Below are 18,815 nucleotides of genomic sequence, written 5' to 3'. Positions count from 1 at the left end.
AGTCTCAGTCACTACCAAACTCTGTCACTGTAGTATAAAAGCAGCCATGGATGATATGTAAACTAATGAGTGAAACTGTGTTCCAATAAAATTTCTTCACGAATGCTGAAATCTGAATTTCATATAACTTACATGACCCGAACATTATTCTTTTCATTTTTTCTAACCATTTTAGCACTTCAGAACTGTGCTTAGCTGTGGGCTGTAGAAAAACAGATAGCTGGCCAGATTTGACCTGTGGGCTGTAGTTCATGAACTCCTGACTAAGAACACCGATTGGCTGGAAATTACCAACAGCTTATAATGAGTTAATTAATAGAATGAAAGAGAGGAATCATTACATGAAGAAGTCGATATATTGACTCCTAAAAATAGAATGTGACAATATTCTTGCATCAGTAGATTGTTCCAGAAGGATAATAATATCCTCTTTTGATGTCCTCTGTATTCAGCCTAGTTAGCAGAGTGCATGTTGCAAAATGAGCCTAAGCTAATATAGACATGCATGGCTTTTCTGATGAACAGTAAGAGCTGTAAAGGAGGTGGTGTGTTTAGCTACTCTCTCACACACTTGCTACCAGGTAATAAAAGCTTCAGGCAAAGCTCAGGGACACAAAAGGTATTTATTAACCAAGTATTAATTAACAAATGGCTCAAAGCAGTTCATTCAGACTTTCTGTAAACTCAAAGGAATTCTGCTGCTCTGTGGGATTCTTTTAAGTGTTTACACTTCATCCTCTATGCAAAATCCACTGGAGAAAGACAGGGCTGCCATGCAGTCAGAATTCTCTTTGAAGCTAGATACGGGACCAATTAAAGAATCAACCCCCTAATGTCTCTAATGGCACACGTTGTAATTGCTAGATTCTTATGTTTGTACAAGGCTGATTTAGGGGTGTTTCCAAGTCATTTAAACCAATCCACATATTTTGGATACTTAAAAAAAATTAACTTATTTGGCTGTACTAGGTTTTAGTTGTAACATGTGAGATCTTCGGGGTCTTTTAGTTGTAGCATGTGGGCGCTAGTTCCCTGACCAGGGATTGAACCTGGCCCCCTGCATTGGGAGCATACAGTCTTAGCCACTGGACCACCAGAGAAGTCCTTTGAATACTTGTAATTTCAGCAGTAATAATATATTTTGAACACATTGCGCTAATACACCTCTAATCCAAGAATAAAATCCTATTAATAAAATAGCGTAATAGCAAACTGTCATTCATTAAATGGCAGAAAGATCTATAGAAGCTGCCTCTGGAATGTTGCCTTTTGTATATAATGCCAACTGACCACTCTCCATCGTGATTCTTGATAACAAGTTACCTGACCATTCCCAGCATTAAAAGTTAAACTGACTGGCGTGTACTTGATATCACACTGATGACACTGAAGTATTGGGTTGGCCAAAAAGTTTATTTGGTTTTAAGTACAAATAAGACATTTTTCTTTTTCACCGAGAACTTTAATAAACAGTATGCTCAATCACCGAAGGAACCTTTTGGCCAACCAAGTATTAATAGACAGTGTAACAGTAGCCTTTAACTTCAGTGCTTAATCCGTGCTATGGAATATGTAACCACATGTACCAACCTTCTCTTACATCTGCATCACACTGGGAATTATAAGAATTACAAGGGAAGACAAATTTCTGTTCTAAATCTTCTAGGAATATGCAAATTATCAAACAGCAATAACTCATACTTCCTTTTTTTTTCTAACTAAATTTACTGAGTATCAAACTAATACATATTGTGATGGATTGCCAGTTGTCTACTAACATATTTTAGAACATTTGGAACAACATAAAAGTATTTTAAAAACCTGAAAAGCAGAGCAGGAAACTAACCATAGTTCTTTGGCCCAGAGTCAGGCATTGTTGACTGCGATCTTAGTGGACATGGTGGCCTTCCCTACCTGCCCCCACCCCACCCCCTTGAGGAGGATGCACGCTGCTCAGTGCAGCAGTGTTAGCTAATGGCTCTGTCCATGCACTGCCCTTGGCCTCCGGGGCAGCCTGTATTCAGTAATCGGTTGCTGAGGGACTTCCACAGCCCAGCCTTCCTGCCTCAGCTGGGACCACTATTCAGGGCCATCCCAGCTCCAGCGCTCCTTCTATGATCAGCAGAGTCCTCTGTAGTAACCGCCTTACAGTTCAGCCTCTTCCTCTGCCCACCCTGCTTCTGTCCCCACTCACAGCCACCATTCCCAAGAGCACTCCACAGCAGACTTCTTGCAGGCAAATCTTAGTCTGTTTGCTGGGGAGCCTGACCTATGTATTTAATTAAAAAAATTTGGAATTACCCTGTAATATGGCAGTCTGATTTTTCACTGAATATTATGCTGAGTGTTCTCCATTTATTCCTTCAGATCCATGCTTCACCCTCTCCCATCCAGCTCTCTGGAAAACTGACTTCTGTGGACTCCATCAGTGGGCTCCCTTATCTCTGCCTTCCAGTTGGGCTCTGAAGTGGAGGGGGATAGAAAGACTTGGGTGTTTATTCCCCAGGTCCCTCCTTGCCAGTCTGTGGGTTGGAAGGGTCATCAGTTCTCTTCCTGAAGCCATAGGTCCTGCCACAAAGCCCTCTTGGACAGCTACAGGTGTTAGCATGTTCAGGTAATGGTTCCCTCCCTTCGTTTCCAGCCTTTGGCTGATGATGACTCCCCAGTGATGCCAGCACCCTGGGGTGCTTCACCATCTCTCATTTGTTTCCTTTATCCCTGCCCAGTTCAGTCGCTCAGTCGTGTCCGACTCTTTGCGACCCCGTGAATCGCAGCACACCAGGCCTCCCTGTCCATCACCAACTCCCAAAGTTTACCCAAACTCATGTCCATTGAGTCGGTGATGCCATCCAGCCATCTCATCCTCTGTCATCCCCTTCTCCTCCTGCCACCAATCCTTCCCAGCATCAGAGTCTTTTCCAATGAGTCAACTCTTCGCATAAGGTGGCCAAAGTATTGGAGTTTCAGCTTCAACATCAGTCCTTCAAATGAACACTCAGGACTGATCTCCTTTAGGATTGACTAGTTGGATCTCCTTGCAGTCCAAGGGACTCTCAAGAGTCTTCTACAACACCACAGTTCAAAAGCACCAATTCTTAGGTGCTCAGCTTTCTTCACAGTCCAACTCTCACATCCATACATCCAACTTTCACATCCGCTGGAAAAACCATAGCCTTGACTAAACGGACCTTTGTTGGCAAAGTAATGTCTCTGCTTTTTAATATGCTGTCTAGGTTGGTCATAACTTTCCTTCCAAGGAGTAAGCGTCTTTTAATTTCATGGCTGCAATCACCATCTGCAGTGATTTTGGAGCCCCCCAAAATAAAGTCTGACACTGTTTCCATTGTTGACCCATCTATTTCCCATGAAGTGATGGGACCACATGCCATGATCTTAGTTTTCTGAATGTTGAGCTTTAAGCCAACTTTTTCACTCTCCTCTTTCACTTTCATCAAGAGGCTTTTTAGTTCCTCTTCACTTTCTGCCATAAGGGTGGTGTCATCTGCATATCTGAGGTTATTGATATTTCTCCCAGAAATCTTGATTCCAGCTTGTGCTTCTTCCAGCCCAGCGTTTCTCATGATGTACTCTGCATATAAGTTAAATAAGCAGGGTGACAATATACAGCCTTGATGTACTCCTTTTCCAGTTCTAACTGTTGCTTCCTGACCTGCATGCAGGTTTCTCAAGAGGCAGGTCAGGTGGTCTGGTATTCCCATCTCTTTCAGAATTTTCCACAGTTTATTGTGATCCACACAGTCAAAGGCTTTGGCATAGTCAATAAAGCAGAAATAGATGCCCAATCCTTGGTAAATGGTTATTCTTCTCAATCACCCCATCTGAATGTACCAGTGCTTCCTGGTAGGACCATGACTGATACAAAGATGAACTGAAAGCATTTTCCCCTCCTGTAAGTGTTATTTTAAAACATGATTTTTATTTGTCACATAAAACTAGTGTTTTTTTTTTTTTTTTTTTTAACAATTCTCTATTGTTGGAGTAAACATATAATTTTTATTGATTTTTTATTCCTAACATATCAAAGCATTTATAATGCCATTAAAAACTCCCAGTAAAAAACTTTTAAAATGACCACTATATTATGTATGGCTAGAGCATGTTCCTTGAGTTTTTTATTCAGTAGTGATGGAGATTTTTTTTTCTGATTCATCTGATTTATTTTATATAGTGTTTATACTGACAAAGGAAATGTATTTTCAAGATGGTTGGCTGGCTTTGCTCTGTGTTTCCCATAGACTAAAGCAAGGTTGTGGTTCAGATCCACAACCTCAAGGTCCTTAGTTCTGGGCTCTTAAAACAGTTCAACTGGTGTAAACAACATTATTACTTACTTTTTTCACTTTTCTGTTTTCTGGGCCAGGCTTTGCTTGGATACTGGAAAATAGACTAGGTGACCCTTTTATATTGCTTATGTGCTCATAATTCTAGAAAAAATATAAATCATTTAGTGGAAAGAATTGGAAGGAGAATATAGTTTTTGATCACCATGTAGCTTGCATAAAAATAGCACCATAGCTGAAAACAGTGACAGTAGGGTTTTAATCAAGGAGTATGAGACTGCAACAAAGTAACTGAACTCTAAAACTCTGAGGTGCTAGGTCTCTTCATTATTTGGTGGCCTCATGTAAGGTTTCTTTACTTAAGTTAACTTTTCTCTATTATTATAATAAGTACTTAAGTCAATTCACTCATTCACTCATTCATTCAACACATTCAATATCTTTTGAGCACTTAACTATGTGCTCCAGGCACCAGGATATGGCTGGGAACTAGTTGAATAATTTAGCTACTCTCATAGCACTGTCTCTCGAGAGTCAGATAATTAACAAATGAATAAATGAACAAAATAATCATGCAAACTGGTGGCACAAATGATAAAGCATCCACCTGCAGTGCGGGAGATCTGGGTTCCATCCCTGGGTTGGGAAGATCCTCTGGAGAAGGGAACAGCTACCCACTCCAGTTTTCTGGCCTGGAGAATTTCACGGACAGAGGAGCCTGGCAGGCTATGGTCTACGGGCTCACAAGACTGAGTGACTTTCACTTCACTCACTAGAAGGAAATAAGATGGTGAAAATAAAAGCAGCAGAGTACTTAACTCTGGAAGTTCAGGAGTAAATACACACCTCATGTTGTGTGATATGGAAGGTAGCCTGCTGTGGTAGAGGGAGGGAGTAGATGTGAAGCTCAGCTCATACAAGTTCCTTAACCTCTCTGAACACCAGCACAGATTGAGCATAGATGACGATAATGCTCACTACTTGCAGTAACTGTGGAACTGAATCAGAGAAAATTCCTAGTTTGTAAGCATTACTTTCTACCAGGCCACAAATACACATTAGTATCCTTGTTAATGTCTTAAAATTATATATAACCTAAATTCTAGGATGCCTGTTGTGCAATGATCAATTTAATTCATCAGATACTTACTGAGCACTTACTATGTGCCAGCCCTTGGTAATATATAATAGTGAGTAAAGTGGACTCCATCCTGCTTTGTCAGAGTTCACTTAGTGATCTTATTTGGCTGTGACTCACAAGCCATTTCTTGCCATTGGTTTTTCTGACTAGTGGTAACAACTTTTCACCCCATTAGTAAGGACATTTTATGTTAAATTTTTGTTGTGAAATAAAATAAACATGTACAAAGTGCTTAAAATATAGGTCATAAATCTTAAAATCTGAGCCTTCTCTTACAAAGCCCCAGATGCTTATTTTTTTAAAATATTTATTCGTTTGGCTGTTCTGGTCTTGGTTGTGGCACGCAGGACTTTTGATCTTCATTGTGGCATGCAAACTCTTGGTTGCAGCATGCAAACTCTTAGTTGTGGCATGTGGGATCTAGTTCCCTGACCAGAGATGGAACCTGGGCCCCCTGTAGTGGGAGTGCACAGTCTTAGCCACTGGACCACCAGGGAAGTCCCCCCAAATGCTTATTTATGTGTCTGTTAAAGAAATTCTACTTTTCCTCTACTAACAGTAACAAAGGAAGCAGAAAACTAGAATAAGAGACTTATGACCTCTGTTTGGTGTTTGGACAGCCTTTCTTTTGGATTGCTTTTGGTTTGGAGGAGTAGAGTAGAGATTTAGTCATGCATATTTACATGACTAGCAGTGACTCAACTTAGAGCAGTTTGTTTATCCAGTTTGGGAGTTGTTTCTTTTTTCTTGGTTTATTATTTATATACAGTAGCAGGGCCCACACTGGTACAGACCCAGGATCCCCAAAACTTGGCAGGTGGACCTGGCCATAAAGTTCTGGAAAGACCCCCACATGGAAAGAGCAAAGAATATCTTTAAGAAAACATCAAAATATTTAATGCTGAAATGCTAAAGGCAAATCCAGTTCTGGTTAGGAATAAGGTAGGGATATCACCGACGTGATGGATATGAGTTTGAGTAGGCTCTGGGAGTTGGTGATGGACAGGGAAGCTGGGCGTGCTGCAGTCCATGGGGTCGCAAAGAGTCGGACACGACTGAGCGACTGAATTGATTTGCCATCACCACCACTGAACCCTGCTTTGAGAGTTTGAGGCAATATAATAAAAGCAAAATAAAATCTTGTAAAGCAGGAGACAGATTATCATTATTTATATTTTATGACATTATCTACCTAGAAAACCAACAGAAAAGCTGTTAGAATTAGTAAGCGAGTTTGATAAGAGGGATGCCATAAAATGAATTTGCAAAATTAAGTACCTACCTTAGGTTCCAATGTGATGGACTTAATTTTAACTGCCAGCATCTTTAAGAAATCACCTGTTTCCCACTCCATGAGCCCCCAGCTTCCAGATACAGAGCAGCAGCTGAGAGGCTGTTGGTATAATCATGGCCCCACTTGCATGAGTACCATGGTTCGTCTGGGAGATGAGCAGGTGGTCCAAGCAGGATTAATAACAAACACTGAGAGAAAGATGCCCACTTTCTACTGGCCTGGGATATGACTGGACTGTCAGAAGACATCCTACCTTGACAATGTCATTTAATCCCTGGATCCACCCATGAATAGGCTACATAAACTAAGGATCAGGTCCTCCCCTAATTATTACAGGGTCTGGGTAAGAGTAAGAGTGGAGGTCCAGAAACTCTATGTTTGTATGTTGAATTTTATTCTTTCTTTTCAAGAATATTTATTTTTACTTATTTATTTGGCTGTGCCAGGTGTTAGTTGCACATGCAGCATCTTTAGTTGTGGCATGGGAACTCTTAGTTGCGGCATGTGGGATCTAGTTTCCTGACTAGAGATCAAACCTGGGCTCCCTGCACTGGGAGCACCAGGACCTTAGCCACTGGACCACCAGGGAACACTGTATGTTGAGTTTTACCATATAAACCTGGGCATTCTGAGGATGGGCCAGAATTTTAGGATAAGTGGTAATGTAGAATAATGTCATAATTCATTCCTTAAAATTTATTTCCCCTTCTTCCATTTCAGCAAAATCACTAATAGTATTATAATCAAGTTATTCACTTAATTTTTGCTTTATTCACAGTAGTAATCTGAAATATTTTAAAATTTATAAAGAGAATTTAAAAATATACCTAATTTGAATATATTTTAGCAAAAATGTAAGTTAAAGTAATTGCAAAAATTTGAAAGACTAAATGTTATCAAATATTTTCAAAAATGCTGCTTATTTTCTGACATCTTTAAAATGATGAACTACCATTATAATTAATACCAAATTTTACTAAAACTATGGCTGATTCAAGTTGATATATGGCAGAAACCAGTACAATATTGTAAAGCAGTTATCCTCCAATTAAAAATAAATTTAAAAACTTTTTAAAAAAACGACTTAAATTTGAAGATTTAAAATTTAATCCTTTGGAAATTTAATCTTGTATTTGATTTATAATGTTGTGTTTCAGGTGTATAGCACAGTGGTTCAGTTATACATATTCTTTTTAAATTTTTTTCCATTATATGTTATTACAAGATATTGAGCATAGTTCCCTTCTATACAGTAGGTCCTTGTTGTTATCTATTTTATATATTGTAGTGTGTATCTATTAATCCAAAATTCCTAATTTATCCCTTTCCCCCTTTCCCTTTGGTAACCATAAGTTTGTTTTCAATGAAATTATTCTTAATTAGGATCAGGGTCTGTCTCCAAGGTCACAGTGGTACAGTATTTTCAAATAATCATTTCTTGAGGACACAGGGCAAGAAATACAGAGAAACATTGCAGGGACCTTAACAATGTTAGTCATGAGAGTGAATGTTCAACATTACAGGTTGCATTTGCAGTACTAAAGTGCCATATCCTGAGTAGCAGAGGCTACTCTTTCATTATGCAATAAATCTATTTGTCTTTTTATATGTGGGAGCACTATAGGATATGAGCCCAGGGCTGGGGGCCTTTTGCTGAGGCCTAAGGGCAGTATTGCCTAGGACGTCCCAGTTATATAACCCAGTAAACTTTCTTTCCTGCTTAAGCTAGTTTAAACTGAAAGGAAGGAAGAACATTAAACTTTTAAAAGTTTATATGCTAAGGGACAGCATAAACAAAATTTATGGTCAAAAGGTAAATTGTCAATATAGTTGCATTATATATGTTGTAAGTATATATAATAAATATTAAATATATGCATAAAACACAGCACCCCCAAATACAAATAGAAAAAAATAGCCAGGTAGTTCACAAAAAATAAAAGGCATTGATTAGCAAATATATGCAAAATGTTTCATATCCCTAGTAAACAAATTTAATTTAAAGAGAGAAGCTTTTTCAACTATCAAATTGGCAAAGATTAAATAGAATACCAGCACAATGTTGTGAATATTCTAAGTGCCACTGAATTGTTCACTTTCAAATGATTGATTTTATGTGAAATTCAACTCAATTTTGAAAGAGGGGGAGAAAAAAAGAATGATAATATCTAGTATGGGAAGTATGTGGAGATATAGCCTCTCTCAGCCACTACAGTTTGCTTTGAGAATTGGTATAAATATTTCTGGAAGAGAAACTAGAAGTATGTAGCAAAAAAGACCTTGAAAGTGATCATACCTTTTCCTTTCAGTCTGTAATTCCACTTATAGGAATATACACCTAGGAAATAATTAGATGTGCTTAGATTTATGTATAAGCAAGTTATTTTTAATGGAGAAAATTCCAATTAATTGTAGTGTTCAATCATAGAGGATTAAATTATAGTATCTGTATAATGAAATATTGTTCACTCATTAAAAATCATATAACCAAATAATATTTTTGAGATACTACACCATGGGAGAAGGAAGATGAAGGGGCTATTTAAATTTCAAATTATTGCTCTTTAATCCATAGGGAACCATCTTAAAGTCAGCCTTTGTTTCTAATTTCCAAAACCACCTCTTTGTTTTAGGAGAAAAACATAGCAGTCTGAGTGAATAATTTTACCCTAAGCCGGAAAGTACGTAGGAGAGCACTTGATCTAATGTAGGTGCTCTTCTCATCTGAGGGAAGGAGGAAGGAAGGAAGCCTTTCAGGTCACACTGGATACAGAGAGGAACAGGGGTTCAGATGGGGAGAGTCTATTGCCCTCTTGTTAAAAACCTCAAAGCAGGACATGGAGTATCCGGGAGCACAGGAATGGTACTGGACTTCCCTGATGCAGCCCAAATCCTAGGAATGCAGGGCTGGAGGGAGATGTTTGGGTGGCAGGCTTGAGATGTGCCTTGGGGGCCCACAACCTGAGCACACAAGTCTGGACGGGGGCTGGCTGCAGAAAAGCTGAGGGAATAAGTAACTTGCTAGAGACCTGAGGAAGGATGAGAAAGCCAAAGACCAGAGACAACAGGCAAGGTCCAAGGCCTGCCATGTGCCCACCTAGTCCTTCAACCAGCTGCTTCACAGCAAGCAGTACTGCCTGGTGAGCCAGAGGGTCAAGGGGCACCTCAGTGGAGGCTAGTGAGGACCCACAGGGCCACCCTTGGACCAGAGGCTCTCCACCTCTGTCACCAGCATAGGACACACTCTGCCTTGCAGTCAGGCGCCATCTTGGGGGCAAAAGGAATGGGAAGGGAGCTTTTTGGAAGAGAGAAGCACAGTCCCAATAGAGTTTGAACCTTAAAATGATAGCATGTTTACCCAAAACACAGTCTTTAAAATATTTTGAAAATATTTAATTGCCTCTTTTTAAAATGTCACTTATTTTAAAAAGTAACATTTTCCATTCACCATTACTAGGGATGGGAGCTATAAAGCAAGAAACAGTCTGGCACAGAAACTCAATAAAGTTAAATATTTTTAGTTTATATGTTTTGATGTGATTGAAATAATAGTTTAAAATGTTTAAGGAAACTGGGAGGTGTTCATTATATTTAAAAAGCAAGTGGTAGGATACAATGGGATTTTCGTTTTGTAAAATAATATTTCCTATTATGTACATAAACATGTAAACATATCAAAAAACCTGGAAAGATGTATATCTAAATATTAACAGTATATCTGGGTATAGAATTATTTTATGGTCATTTTCATATTTTTAAGATGAACTTTTTTTTTCCTAAAATCAGGAAGAAATTGTTTAACAAAGCAAAGTGTAGAGCCTTGTTGTTCACAAGTGTGGTCCGTGGACAGCAGCATCCACATCAGCTGGGAACATGTTAAAAGTGCAGATTCTCAGGCTCCACTCTGACCTCCTGAATCAGCATATTCACTTTAACCTGTTCCTTAGCCAGTATTTCCTATACAAGCAACGCCAGCCCCTTTCTTACAGTTACTTGCTCAGGTCACAACCTTGGTCATCCATGACTCCTCTGTTTCTTTCTCTTCCCATCTCCTATCCATCACTAAATTCTCTTCTTCTTTCAAAATAGATCCATAATCCCCCCCCCCCCGAAATGATCACATGAGCCCAAACCACCACTTATCTTTTGGGATTATTGCAGAGCCGTCAGACTTGGCTCCTGCTTTCATCTGTGTCCCCAGTATAGTTGGGCTCACCTGGTGGCTCAGACACTACAGAATCCACCTGCAATGTGGGACACCTGGGCTCCATCTCTGGGTTGGGAAGATCCCCTGGAGGAGGGCATGGCAACGCACTCCAGAATTCTTGCGTGGAGAATCCCCGTGGACAGAGAAGCCTGGCGGGCGACAGTCCATGGGGTCACAAAAGAGTCGGACACAACTGAGCGACTAAGCACAGCACAGCACAGTCAATACAGTCTCCTTTCTGCATAGCAGCCAAAGTGATCCTTATAAGACACAGGTTGGGTCTTGATTCTTCTCTGCTCAAAATGGTTCAGTGACTGCTCATCTCACTCAGAATAAGACCCAAAGTCCTTATGATGTACTTCAAGGTCCCACGTAAACTGGTCCCCTTTTCCACCGTACCACCATCTCTCTGATCTGATGTGTTTCAGTCTCTCTTGTTCCCCCCAACTCCAGCCACACTGGGTTCTTGCTGTTTCGGGGGCATGCCAAACACATGCATTATCACCTTAGGGTCTTTGCCCCTAGTGTTCCTGAGAGGCAGAGTATAGTGATGATGGTTAAGAGCAAAATTTTGGAGTCAGACTCTCTGAGTTCCCAATTCAACCCTTCTATTTACTAGCTGTGTGACTTACACAAGTTACCTTAATTCTCTGAGCCTCAATTTCCTTATCTATAAAATAGGGATCATAATAGTACCTGTATGCAATTGTTAAGAGGATTAAATGAGTTTACCTGTGTAAAGCAGTTAGGATACTGACTGACAAAGGAGAAAATGCTTTATGACTATTAACCATCACTATTCCCACAGGTTTCCAAATGACTCACTCCCTTATTTTATTAAAATCTCTACTTGGATGTGCCCTAGTTGAAGATTTCTCTGAATACATTTCCTTCTGCTCTGTCTCTTGTGTCTTAAGCGGCTTCATTTTTCTTCTTAGCACCAATCAATATCTGAACATGTTTGTTAATTTGTTTGATATTGATCTCTACCCACTAGAATGTAGGTTCCAAGGAGAGCTGGGAATCGTTCTGGCTAATAGTATCTGGCATGTGCAGTTAAAGACACAAGATCTTAAATTTGTCAAATCTTGTTAGTACTTGAATTGAAGATTCCCAAATTTAAATTCAAGAACTAATCCTTGGAGAAATGAGGCAAATTAGCATAAACACACAGAGCCTATATAAATCAGTATAGGGAGGCCAGCTATTCTTGTTTGGGAAAGAATATTTTTTCTTAACCTGAAAGTATGTTTTTCCTCTTAAAGTGTCAAACTATTCTTTCTTTAATTAAATGCTTTAGATAGGAGATTATAGTTTAAAATTTTCCCTAGTATTCCTGTTTTTATTTTATTTTATTTTTTTAAATAAATTTATTTATTTTAGTTGGGGGCTAATTACTTTACAATATTGTAGTGGTTTTTGCCATACATTGACATGAATCAGCCATGGGTTTACATGTGTTCCCCATCCTGAACCCCCCTCCCACCTCCCTCCCCATCCCATCCCTCTGGGTCATCCCATTGCCCCAGCCCTGAGCATTTGTCTCATGCATCGAACCTGGAATGGTGTTCTGTTTCACATATGATAATATACATGTGTCAATGCTGTTCTCTCAGAACATCCCACCCTCACCTTCTCCCTCAGTGTCCATAAGACTGTTCTATGCATCTGTGTCTCTTATTCTGTCTCACATATAGGGTTATCGTTACCATCTTTCAAATTCCATACATATGCATTAGTATACTGTATTGGTGTTTTTCTTTCTGGCTTACTTCACTCTGTATAATGGGCTCCAGTTTCATCCATCTAAATAGAACTGATTCAAATGTATTCTTTTTAATGGCTGAGTAATATTCCATTGTGTATATGTACCACAGCTTCCTTATCCATTTGTCTGCTGATGGACATCTAGGTTGCTTCCATGTCCTGGCTATTGTAAACAGTGCTGCGATGAACATTGGGGTACACGTGTCTCTTTCAATTCTGGTTTCCTCGGTGTGTATGCCCAGCAGTGGGATTGCTGGGTCATATGGCAGTTCTATTCCCAGTGTTTTAAGGAATCTCCACACTGTTCTCCATAGTGGCTGTACTAGTTTGCATTCCCACCAACAGTGTAAGAGGGTTCCCTTTTCTCCACACCCTCTCCAGCATTTATTGCTTGTAGACTTTTGGATAGCAGCCATTCTGACTGGCGTGAAATGGTACCTCATTGTGGTTTTGATTTGCATTTCTCTGATAATTAGTGATGTTGAGCATCTTTTCATGTGTTTGTTAGCCATCTGTATGTCTTCTTTGGAGAAATGTCTGTTTAGTTCTTTGGCCCATTTTTTGATTGGGTCGTTTATTTTTCTGGAATTCAGCTGCAGGAGTTGCTTCAGAATGGGAGAAAATAATAGCAAATGAAGCAACAGACAAACAATTAATCTCAAAAATATACAAGTATTCCTGTTTTTATTGCTCTCTTTAAAAATATCCTTGCTATCTCTATTTAATTAAAATATTTCTGAAATATAAAATGTTGTCAACCTTATGGTGCTTCTCAAAATTTTAAAAATATTACTGCTCTGGTGAAATCCAAAAATCTGAGCATGGCTCCAAATGAAAATGTAGATAACATACCCAGTTTTATTGATATAAGGTTCTAACTCCAGCAAAAACCTGGGAAGTTTTGTTATTAATAAAAAAAATAACCCTTGCTGCCACTGTATTCATTGTATTTGCCTATTATTTAAAAAAATGGAGATTTACAATATTTTTTTTTAAATGGAAGAAAAAATCTAGGTTTCAATTACTAGGCCATATTATGAATAAAAGTATTAGGGATATGACTTAGGCATGAAAACAAAAAGCCTTTCCCATAACCTACACTTGGTTTCAGGTTGAAGGACTTATTTTAGGTTTTAATCTATTGAGGTCTTTGCTGTCCTTTAAAGAAAATGAGGTCTACATTCTCCATTTATCAAATAATGCACATTAAGCTTTATTATAACATAGAAGATAATTTTTGTTGTTGTTGTTCCATCGCAAAGTCATGTGCGGCTCTTTGCAATGCCGTGGACTGCAACATGCCAGGCTCCTCTGTCCTCCCCTGTCTCCTGGAGTTTGTGCAAACTCATGTCCATTGAGTTGGTGATGCTCTCTAACCATCTCATTCTCTGCCGCCCCCTCTCCTTTTGCCTTCAGTCTTTCCCAGCATCAGGGTCTTTTCCAATGAGTGGGCTCTTTGATTCAGGTGGCCAAAGTGTTGGAGCTGTAGAAATAATAGGTACCATTTGCTGAATGCTTATGTATTTGTTAAAACATTAATACAGTTATTATCTCATTTAATTCCAAGCCTAACTCTATAAACATGTATGGATGTGAGAGTTGGACGGTGAAGAAGGCTGAGCGCTGCAGAATTGATGCTTTTGAACTGTGGTGTTGGAGAAGGCTCTTGAGAGTCCCTTGGACTGCAAGGAGATCCAATCAATCCATCCTAAAGGAGATCAATCCTGGGTGTTCATTGAAAGGACTGATGTTGAAGCTGAAACTCCAATACTTTGGCCACCTCATGCGAAGAGTTGACTCATTGGAAAAGACCCTAATGCTGGGTAGAATTGGGGGCAGGAGGAGAAGGGGACGACAGAGGATGAGATGGTTGGATGGCATCACTGACTCAATGGACGTGGGTTTGGGTAAACTCCAGGAGTTGGTGATGGACAGAGAGGCCTGGCATGCTGCGATTCATGGGGTCGCAAAGAGTCGGACACGACTAAGCAACTAAACTGAACTGAACTGAACTGAACTCTATAAAATGGTGGTTATTAAAGTTTAACTGTTGAGGAAACTAAAGTGTAGGGAGGGTGAAGAAACTTTTTGAGACAGGCATCACTTGTAGGTGGTAGAACTGGGATGAACTCCCAGGGCTGACTCCACCATGAGTCTGAATCATGTACATAATTCCTGAACCTGGCACACAGTCACAATTAGTGCTCAAGGTAAAACAAAACTTTTCTTTCTGTTTGCTTTCTTTCAGGTGTGTTCTTGTTTTGCTTAAAAGGTCAAATTTTCATTTAATAATTATGTGGATTTATACTAATGATAAAAATCAACCTTATATTTTTTAACCTACAATATTTTCTGGAAGGTAGTCTGGAATAAATTGACAACTATTATCACACAAAAAGCCCATTCTAGTGGAATAATGGCAGCAATTTATGTGTTTTGTAATTAGGATATTCTCTTTGTATTTGCAAGTGATAAGTAATACTATGTTAGAAAGTAGTTGACATTATGAATTGGGAGAAAATAGAAATACTGTGATTTATGGTTGACTTAATTTGTTTTAAATTATAGAGTAAAATAATTCATTCATTTGATTTTATTTGTACTATGTTCAAAAAGATTTGAAAATCAGGCTTTTAAATAGGCATGATATGTAATCCTGAAGACAGATTATCCTTCACCCCATCAGCATTTTCCTTGGGGAACACTGTATAATAGTGAAAAGACACCAGCAGGGTGTCTGACAATTCAGCTCAATTCTAACACTATCTACTGGGATAGAATCAGATTCCACAGGTTAAGGACTCAGTCCCTAGTTAGATATGAAAACTGTTTGGGTTAGGAATGAATTATCTTCTTCTTTTATATGCCTTTACACCTAATTAAAATGCTATCCATGCAGTAGGTGATCATTTGACTGTGATGTTACTTAAAGTATAAATATTCAGTCAGTATCACTAATGAAAACTCTAAAAGCCATTTTAGGTTTTTTGCTTTCTGATAATGAATATTCAAGTGGAAGCAGGAAAAAAGAACCACATGCATTTATTTATTTTGGGGACCTCCTCAAACTAAATCAGACGAGAGACCTCAAAACTCGATGGCTAAACTATATAACTCGCTTGTTTTTAATTAAATTTTCAGGGGCAGGTTTTTATTTTCAAAAATAGTGTGTGCATCACTCTACAAGTTGGCATTTCTCTTCTGTTAGCTTTCTTAGTTCCTTTGGGAATGTTGCTATTGTCAGTTCCTTCAGTGCTTCTAACATACATCTTCCTTGACATTTAGTCATCTTTCGTGTGGTTCATAGATTTTATTTCTTGAGTAAGTGTTAGGAATAGGTTTAGCTGTATGTTACAGAAAACTCAAGTAATACTGGCTGAAAGAAAACACAGATTTGTTTTTCTCTTATGTAAGAGATGTCCTGAGGATACAGTTAAGGCTCCCGTGGCAGTTCTTTAGTCAAAAGGATCCAGACTTCATGCTCTATGTCTCCTCATAGCTGCAGGGTGGCTTCCACAGCTCCAGCTTTAGCATCCACAGTCCAGGCAGCAAGACGAAAGAAGGGAAAGAGACCTGCTTCCTCACTGAGTCATCTGCCTTTAAAGCGATTTCTTAGGAGCTCCATTCAGTGATTGCTGGATTTTCTGACTGGGGTAAAATAAAACTGAAAACAAGATGTTGAATGGGCTGAGTTCTCACCTGAAGGCACTGGTGAAAAACCCACCTCCAAGCACTTTTGAGTTGTTGACAGAATTCAGTTTGTGGTTGTAGGACTGAGGTTTCTGCTTCTCTGTGTGTCTATGTTAGTCACTCAGTCGTGTCCAACTCCCTGACCCCATGGACTGTAGACTGCCAGGCTCCTCTGTCCATGGAATTCTCCAGGCACGAATACTGAAGTGGGTTGCTATTCCCTTCTCCAATGGATCTTCCCAACCCAGGGATTGAACCCTGGTCTCCTGCATTGTAAACAGATTGTTTACTGTCTGAGCCACCAGGGAAGCCCAGGTTTCTGCTTACTTGCTGGCTATTTTCTGGGGTTAACTCTCAACTCTCAGGAGCCTTGTGGCCCTCTCTGTCTTTAAGCCAGCAACTATGAATGGAATCCTTTTTTGTGCTTCAAATCTGATGTCCTCTTCTGCCATTTACAGAGGACAATTTAGTGGTTTTTAGTATATTTACAATATTGTATAACCATTATCTTTTTGCAGAATATTTTCATCACCCCATAAAGAATCCTTATATCCATTATATATGTCACTCCCCCTTCTCTTGTACCCTCAACTTCTGACAACTGCTAACCTACTTTCTGTCTATAGATTTGCCTGTTCATATAAATGATATCTTACAATATGTGGTCCTTCGTGACTGACTTATTTCACTTAGCATAATGTTTTCCAAGATTTATCCACGTTGTGGCATGTATGAATACTTCATTCTTTTCTATGACTGAATAATATTCCATCATATGAATACACCACATTTTGTTTACCCATTCATCAGTTCTTGGACATTTAGATTGTCCCCACTTCTTGGCTATTATGAATAATGTTGTTATGAACATTCATGACATAGTTTCATGTGGACATGTTTTTAGTTCTCTAAAAATTTCTGGGTCCTCTGGCAACTCTATGTTGAACTTTTTGAAGAGTAGCCAAACTGTTTCCCAAAGTGACTGTACCATCTTACAAAGCAGTACATGAGAGTTTTTCTCCACAACCTCACTAATGCTTACTATAGTCTTTTTAATTTCAGCATCCTAGTGAGCATGTGGTGATATCTCATTTGGTTTTGATTTGCTTTTCCCCAATGATTAATGATGTTGAACATCTTTCATGTGTTTAGCTATTTGTATATACCCTGGGAGAAATTTCTGTCCAAATCTTTTGACTGTCTTTAAAACATTTAGGTTATTTGTCTTTTTAATTGTTGAGTTGTAAGAGTTCTTTTTTTTTTTTTTTACATTCTGCATATTAGACCCCATCAGATATAGAATTTGCAAATATTTTCTCCCCTTCTATGGATTCCTTTTCTTGATGGTGTCTTTGTAGCACTATATTCTTTTATTTTGATGATGTTCATGTTTCTGTTGCTGCTCATGCTCTTATTGTCACATATTAGAAATCTTGCTTAAACCAAAGTCATGAAAATTTACACCTATTTTTTTCTAAGCATTTATATGTTAAGAGCTCTTATATTTAGGTGTTTGATTCACTTTGAGTTATTTTTTACATGTGGTATAAGGTTAGGGATCCAACTTTATCCTTTTGCACTTAGGTATTCAGTTTTCCCAGCAACATTTGTTAAAGAGACTATTCTTTCCCCATTGAATAATCTTGATACCCTTGTAGAAAATCAGTTCACTATGGGTACATAGACACATGGGGCTTCCATAGTGGCTCAGATGGTAAAGTGTCTGCCTGCGATGCGGGAGACCCAGGTACAATCCCTGGGTCAGGGAAGATCCCCTGGAGAAGGAAATGGCAACCCACTCCAGTACTCTTGCCTGAAAAATTCCATGGAGAGGAGCCTGGTGGGTTACAGTCCATGGGGTCGCAAAGAGTCGGACACGACTGAGCGACTTTACACTCACACACGCTCACACATAGACACATATTTGAACCCTCAGTTCTAGTCTATTGATCCATAATTTGTTCATATGCCAGTACCACACAGTTTCGATTACTGGTTATAGTAAGTTTTGAAATGGGAAACTGTGAGACCTCCAACTTTAGTCTTCTTTTTGAAGATGTTTTTGGCTATTTGTAGTTCCTTGCAATTCTATATGAATTTTAAGACCAGGTTGTCCATTTCTGCAAAAAAATAAAGTTGAAATTTTAATAGGGATTTTTCCAAAACTGTAGATCAATTTGGGAGTATTGACATCTTAACAATATTAAGTCTTAGAATTCATAACCATGGGATTTCTTTTCAATTATTTAGGTCTTCTTTAATTTCTTTCAACAATGTTTTATAGTTTTTAGTGCATAGTGTTCCACTTCTTCTGTTAAATTTATCCCTAAGTATTTTCTTCCTTTTGATTCTATTGTTAATAGGGTTGTTTTCTTAATTTTATTTTCAGATTTTTTTCATTGCCAAATATAAAGA

The 18,815-nt window shown here is 38.8% G+C and overlaps 1 protein-coding gene and 2 long non-coding RNA genes across 3 annotated transcripts in view; 2 read left to right on the top strand and 1 right to left on the bottom strand.

The window, feature by feature from the left end:
• The window catches only part of ACYP2 (acylphosphatase 2), a 184,156-nt gene that overhangs the window by 50,503 nt on the left and 114,838 nt on the right, over positions 1 to 18,815 (top strand). The gene's annotated exons all lie outside the window — the stretch shown is intronic.
• On the top strand, positions 11,940 to 18,535 carry LOC145545349 (uncharacterized). Its single transcript, XR_014082016.1, has 2 exons — positions 11,940 to 12,885; positions 14,646 to 18,535. It is a non-coding gene; the product is annotated as an uncharacterized LOC145545349 (long non-coding RNA).
• LOC145545346 (uncharacterized) overlaps positions 18,324 to 18,815 on the bottom strand; it is a 140,032-nt gene continuing 139,540 nt past the window's right edge. The window contains exon 7 of the long non-coding RNA XR_014082013.1: positions 18,324 to 18,520. This is a non-coding gene — a long non-coding RNA (uncharacterized LOC145545346). The remainder of the gene's footprint in view (positions 18,521 to 18,815) is intronic.

This window comes from Giraffa tippelskirchi, chromosome 4 (assembly GCF_054371585.1).
Source record: "Giraffa tippelskirchi isolate mGirTip1 chromosome 4, T2T-mGirTip1v1.2.pri, whole genome shotgun sequence".
In the NCBI taxonomy this organism is placed as follows: Eukaryota; Metazoa; Chordata; class Mammalia; order Artiodactyla; family Giraffidae; genus Giraffa; species Giraffa tippelskirchi.
The sequence above is the reverse complement of the archived record's forward strand: the minus strand, read 5'-3'. Positions and strand labels throughout refer to the sequence as shown.